The 6745-nt window shown below is 42.8% G+C and overlaps 1 long non-coding RNA gene across 1 annotated transcript; it reads left to right on the forward strand.

Annotated features, from left to right (window-relative positions):
* Window positions 1-1427: 1427 nt before the first annotated feature.
* Window positions 1428-4688, forward strand: LOC145490700 (uncharacterized). The gene is made up of 2 exons (XR_014049724.1): window positions 1428-1613; window positions 1891-4688. It is a non-coding gene; the product is annotated as an uncharacterized LOC145490700 (long non-coding RNA).
* Window positions 4689-6745: the final 2057 nt, after the last annotated feature.

A 6745-nucleotide genomic window follows, 5' to 3' on the forward strand; every position in this document is an offset into this window, starting at 1 on the left:
AATTGTTTCCCTATTTGTGCATTCGTTTGGATTCCGCCGCTATTTGTACAAATGACGTCAATGGCCGCTGTCACGCGACGACATTTTCCAGATTCAACTTTCGTTAGCAGGTGGTAATTTCGAGTTATTTTCTTTTTCTGCGTATTTTTCATCTTCCTTTCTCTTTCAATTCTACATCCTTCTACTCAGGATGGTCTTTGAATGCCTAGCAAGGTTTAAAGTGGCGTTTAACACGCTATCCACGGCCGTATTGGCAAAAGAAAAGTGTTTCGCCGAAGTAGCAGGATAACGGTAAACACGGTAACTTTGAACGCTTTGTACAAGGTCAATATACTTTGGCCGAAAAATGTTTTTCCAGAAACGTGATGTGTATCCCTCCAATGTCTAATTCATCACTGTGATTGCTTTCAACAGCGTTGGACTTTTGAGAAATAATTATTTTAAAATCAGCTCCAACGCTCCATCTAATTTAGTATGCAACATTTGAAACTTTATTTTTTAATCGCTTCGGCAGTTTTTTGATGTTTATCGAATGATATTGCATTAAAAGGCCTTTTTCTTCAACACTGTGTAGTTTTCTCATTATTTTGCGTTGCGATAGTAATTTCTGAACAGTCTTTTGCGGGGGCTTATTTTCGGCCTGATTTTGCTGTTATCAGACGGAAAAAGTTTGTGGCTCGATATTTTTGGTTTAAAGCGAAACTGAAACAAAAGAAATTCATTTTTAAATAGTATTCGGTAACCTCTATTTGGGAGATAAAAATCGGCCGATTTTATTTTTTAGCCGGAAATCATCGGTCGTTTCTTAGGCGCAGGGCCTCTTAAGCATGCGTTCGGCGATGAGTTCTCAAGGTGATCAAATCTTTCAGTTATTCCGAACGAGAGAACTCAAACGACTGCCGTGTAGTTATGGGCAAGATGAAGCATTGCATCGGCGAAGTAAACGAGATTTATGAAAGATATTGTTTCACCAAAAGGGACAAGCTTCCCGCAACGGAAATGGTTGACAATTTCGTCGCTGAATTAAAGACCTTGACTAAAACCTGCAATTTTTGCGAGAATCAAGAAAGAGCAAATCACTAAAAAGCTCGTCAGGACGAGAGTTCTCGCCTTGAAACGATGTATTGATGTCTGTTGCAGCGAAGAAGTTACTTCAGTGCAAATAAAGTTGCTATTCGTGCCCGTTGACAGCATTCATCAAGTCAACTGATTTGAAGAAGAAAAAATTAGATAGGGCTTCAGATGGAAAGTTAAACGGGCAATCTTAGAAGATCTCCTCTAAGTTTTGCGGGGTTAAAAAGAAGAGCCCAGTGTGGGGTAACACGTGCAAAGAGTAAGAACCGTTTTACCAAGAAATGTTCAAGGAGAACGACAGTTTGCAATATTGAAAGCAAAAGAAGGGCTCAAAGAGATCACTGTCGCGAGGATACAAGCTGTAGCAGAGAGGGCTATTCTTGGGAGGATGTTAGTTAAACAGCAACCAGTCCGATTCCAAATTGATTGCAGTCGAGTGCGAACATTTAACGAGACGAGGAACTCGATCCGTGTTCGCAAACATTGGTGAAATGTGGATTGGCACCAAAGTGAAGCCCGTTGGTACCTGTGCTGTAAAGGTCGTGAGCCCCAGGACCAATGTTCAGAAGTTCAAGGCCAGATTTTTCATTGTTAATGAGAGCATGACACCTTTGTTTGGTTTAAATGCGACGGAGAGGATGAAGCTGTTGAATTTTCTCAAAGAACATTTCGTGAATGTTGTAGAGAGCAGTGACCTGATAGATAAGTACTCCCTGAAACACTCCCTGGGAAAGTACATCTCCAAGTTGACCCTGACACTAGGCGTGTTGTCCTTTCAGCGCGGAAAATACCTGTGTCCGTTCCTAAGCTGGAAAGTATCAAGGTTAATGCTCCTGTTGACCAACCGACCGAGTGGGTCAGTCAGATTGTGGTAGCTGTCAAGTAGTCAGTTTGCATAGATCCCAAACCTCTCAGTGCCGCTTTGAAGAGGGGTCATTACCAAATTCCAGTTGTCGACGGAGGATTTGTCACCTGACCTGACAGATACACGTGTGTTTACTAAAGTCGATTTAGCGTCAGCGCTTTGGCATCTGGAGATGGATCATGAATCTAGCATGCTCACAACATTCGCTACGCCATATGGGTGACATCGCTGGTTCCGTTAACCTTTTGGTCCCAGCGTTTCGAGTGAAATATTTCAGAAACATCTCCATCAAGAATTACATGGGCTTCCCGGTGTAAAGTGTATTGCAGACGATGTTCTGATCAATGGAACAAATGAGGGTGATCATGACAGCAATCTAGAGGGGTGTATGAATACATGACAGCAGAAAGGCATCAAGCTTAACAGTCAGAAGCTAGAGTTGAAAGTCAAGGAAGTTCCATTCCATGGACACCTGCTTACCACAGAGGGTCTAAAGCTAGATCTCGAGAAAGTGGGACGATCATAGAGATGCCACGTCCAGAGGGACGAGACGACATACTATCGGCTTAATGGAACGGTTAACTACCTAAGCCGGTCGTTTTCTCCCTCATCTGTCTGATGTCATGAGGCCTCTCCGAGATCTTACCCCCAAAGATGCGGTATGATGCTGGGACGACCTGCAGAAAAAGCTTGATATGATGTTAAGAATCGGATTGTGTCTGCACCCGTTTTGGCGTACTACAAGTCCACTGAAGTTCTTAAAATCCAGTGTGACAGCATTCAGGTTCAGGTGGTCTTGGAGCAGCTCTTATGCAAAATTTGCACCCCATTTCGAACTCCAGTAGAGCCTTGACAATAACTGGGTCCCGTTAAGCCCAAATTGAGAAGGGGATGTTAGCAATTGTTTTGTCAGTGGAGAAGTTCAATGATTAGACGTTCGCTCGAACGACCATTGCCCACACTGACCACAAGTCTTTAGAGCTTATCTTCCCTCGCGTATATAAGTTGAGTTGGAATTTGAAACTATCAATGTGACGAACTTTCTCAAGCAAGGCTTTGCAATTTCACCGTGAGACAGAGAAGGACGAGTCCCTTCAAATCTTAAAGGCCGTTATTCAGCAGGGCTGGCCTGATGACAAGAGTGCCCTGCTTCCTGTTGTCTCTCCGTATTTCGACATGAGAGACGAAATGTCCGTTTAAGATGGGCTTATTTTCAAAGGAGAGAGAGTGGTAGTCCTAAAAGCTGCTAGAGGTGATCTGCTCCGGAAAACCCTCACCTGGGAGTTGATGGTTGGCTTGACAGAGCACGTGAGCGTCTTTATTGGCCTTGCATGACTGGGACATTAAGAATAACATATCTACTTGTGAAGCCTGTAGAGAATACGAGCAAAACTAGACCAAGGAAACACTCAAGAGTCACCAAATGCCTAGTCGGCCCGGCAGTAGGTTTTAGCTGACCTTTTCCAGTTAGAGGGAAAGTGGTGACGTCTGATTATTTCAGTGACTTGTTTGAACTTGACTACCTACAACCTCGGTGTACGTAATCAGAAAGCTCAAAGCGCATTTCGCAAGGCACACGAGAACAGCTAGTTACCGACAACGGGTGCAGTTTTCTTCTGACGATTTCCTGAAATTCTCAAATGAGTGGCACTCTGATCACCGCACTAGCAGTCCCTGTCATAGTCAGTCCAATGGCAAAGCAGAAAGTGCTGTGAAAGAGGCCAGAAAGATTCTCTTGAGATGCAAGAAGGCTGGTTCAGATGCGTTTCTTGCTCTGCTTGACCACAGGAATACACCGCCTTCGGGAATTCAAATCAGGCCAGCTCAGCGCCTTCTTAATAGAAGAACAAGAAGTATGATCTTCTACCCACGTCTACTTGTTTACTTTATAAACCGTCTGTAGCTGATGAAGATACAACCCACACCAAGCTTCGCCTGCGCCAGCAACAGCAAGCTCGTTGTTACAACAGAGGCGCCCGTAACTTAGACCGTTTGGAGAAAGGCGATGCTGTAAGATTTGAGCCATGGCAGGTTGGAAAGAAGGAATGGCGAAAGGAGTTGTTAAGAATCGTTTGAGTGAAAGATCCTACGAAGTGGAGCTTCCACAAGTTCATCTTAGGAAGACCAACGAGCCTCCTGCTACAACCGATGACACTCAACATGAGCAGTGTAACCAGCCACAGCCGCAAGAGCCTGTGACTGAAACCTATGAGTTGCCGTCTCAATCTGCGGTTGAAGTGACGACGAAAGTACCTCCACCAGCGACACAGTACGTCCGCAGAGCCCGAAACATCTTGAGGACCATGTTTTAGCCTAAGTGCCTAAGCCGTGAACTGTTGCAGCTTAGGAACTCTTACAATAGCATGTATCAGAACGTGCAATGAATGTATAAGAATGTCATAATTTATGCGTCAGTTGTCAGCTGTGAGATGTACTCGAAGGTTATGATCGCTTCGCATTAAATCGAATTAAAGCTGTTGTTCAGAGTTTCAAACGTTCTTCTTGTGCTGTTAAACACTTGGCTTTCTTGGGAATCCAATCAATTTACAGCTATTGTGATTCTAATTAAGAATTAGAAAACATGTACCGTGTTTCTATCGAGTTTTAGTATAATTCTACTAGCGTTCTATCACGAATGCTGCTATCCTCGAAGCTCAGTTTTCCTCGAGCCACGCTCTCGGAAAACTGTTCGCTTCTCGGAACAGATAATGTCCGCCGACAAATATCCCAGCATATTTCCGCGCCAAATGGAGGCTATTGTGTATTTATAATCCACCAAATATTTTTGCTCGTGTGTGATTGGTCTTAACATGTCACGTTACTGAATATATCCCCAGCTAAAACGTGGGACATTCCCAGTGATATTCCCCAATTTTCAAAACTGCGCGCGTTGCGAAAAATATTTCGAGGACAATAAAGACGATAGCCTCCATTTGGCGCGAAAATATACTCGGATATTTGTCCTTGTACATAGTCTGTTCCTCAAAGCTCACAGTTTTCCTCCAGCTACGTTCTCGGAAAACTGTTCGCTTCTCGGAACAGATAACGTCCGCGGACAAATATTCGCGTTAGATTGACAGTTGCTACCAAAACTACTTTATTCAATGGCTGGAAGTTTGTAATTATGTTTACAGAACATTGTCTAAGTATAAAGGAGGCCGTGTTTTCACAAACAATTACGGTACATGTTCACGATCGATCTTTGAGGTTGTAACGCGTTTTTGTCTTTGTTTTTAGAAATCTCAACAAAAGGTAACTATACATTATATCAAGGCTTTCGAGAATAACAAGAAAAGACATCAATTGCAAGCGCAGGGATCGGTAACAGTCATTTAGGCCCCAACCATTTAGCCCCTAACCATTTAAACCCCAACCAGAAGTCGATAAGCCCCCAACCAGGAATAAAAAAAAAACATATATTTCTCATGCATGAGTAAGGGGCTAATCGACTTGTGGTTGGGGGCTAACCGGCTAGGGGCTAATCAAATGACCGGTAACCAAAGGATCAGGTTTGTTTTATTCCTCTTAGGCTAAAAGATGAGTAAGGATGTTAATATATCAAATTTGGCCTAAGTGTTGATTATCAGTGGCTTGTTCCTGTAATGGAAGGATAGCTAAATAAGACAATAAGGAAGACTAATATAAAGTCAGATGAATGAAGTCTTTAATAGTACTTGTCTCAAATGACAAGTCTTAGTGCAAGAGAGGAGCATGAACCCTTTAAAAACTGATTGAGAGGTGGCATAAAAAATTAGTGCCAGGAAAAAGGCTGCAGAAAGAGCAACAAAATGAGGTGGTAAAGTCAAACTTCCTGCACACTCTCCATCTCAACGACCTGATTGGACCCATTATTTAAGCCGTTAAGTCTAGAATATCAAAACAAAAGTCTAAGGATGATTATGAAGAAACAAAAACAATCAACGACACAACTATTGTGTTGTAACCAAAGAGATGGTGATGAATTCTCAATTCTGCCGAGGGACCTATCCAGTATTCACTTTCATAAATAATATGATGCCAGATGCTTTGCCTGAAACTGAAACAGACCTCTTGTAGTAACGTAATAACAGAAAAGCGCCGTACCCACTGCACTCACTATGAAACCCGCTTTAACTCTGTCAGTTAAGTGCAAACAAAAAGGGTCACGAAGCTGTTAAGCTGTTCAAAAAAAGCAACCCTTACCATCAGGGAGTCCGGAAATATAGAAATACTTCAGTTTATCCCGTTGATAGGCCACCGCTACAAAAATGCTCGAATGAAATATTCATGTCTGCAAATTATCTAGCTCACACTGTGGAGTTCCCGCTCGCAGGTTTACGTTGGAATATTTATCCCCAATGCCTCGATCAAAATGTCCAAGATTTAGGTGTAGGGCAACTGAAACTTTTTCTTAGATGTTTTTGAACGTGAAATACGCACGACAATTACAAAACTTTACAAACGCATCCCGCTCACGGAAGTCCGCCATGTTTGTTTTCCACAAACCAGTACTTATGTGAAGGTGAATTAATCAACATGACACGAGCGTGGGACAAAGAAAAATTCTGAGTTCCCGACAGGAATCGAACCCATGACCTCCCGAACACCGGGCGGGCGCTCTATCCACTGAGCTACGAGAACTCATGGAGAACAAAATCATTTTTTTTGCTTTGTGCCACGCTCGTGTCATGTTGATTAATTCTCATTTCATTACCGAGCTTAAAATTCACCATCTTTATTAACTTATCACAAACCAGTACTTAGTCTCGCTTGGCCAAATTTCTTAACTGGGGCGATCATAGAAACTCGGTTCCAGGCCTCGCTGCT

Source organism: Orbicella franksi, chromosome 6 (assembly GCF_964199315.1).
Source record: "Orbicella franksi chromosome 6, jaOrbFran1.1, whole genome shotgun sequence".
Lineage (NCBI taxonomy): Eukaryota > Metazoa > Cnidaria > Anthozoa > Scleractinia > Merulinidae > Orbicella > Orbicella franksi.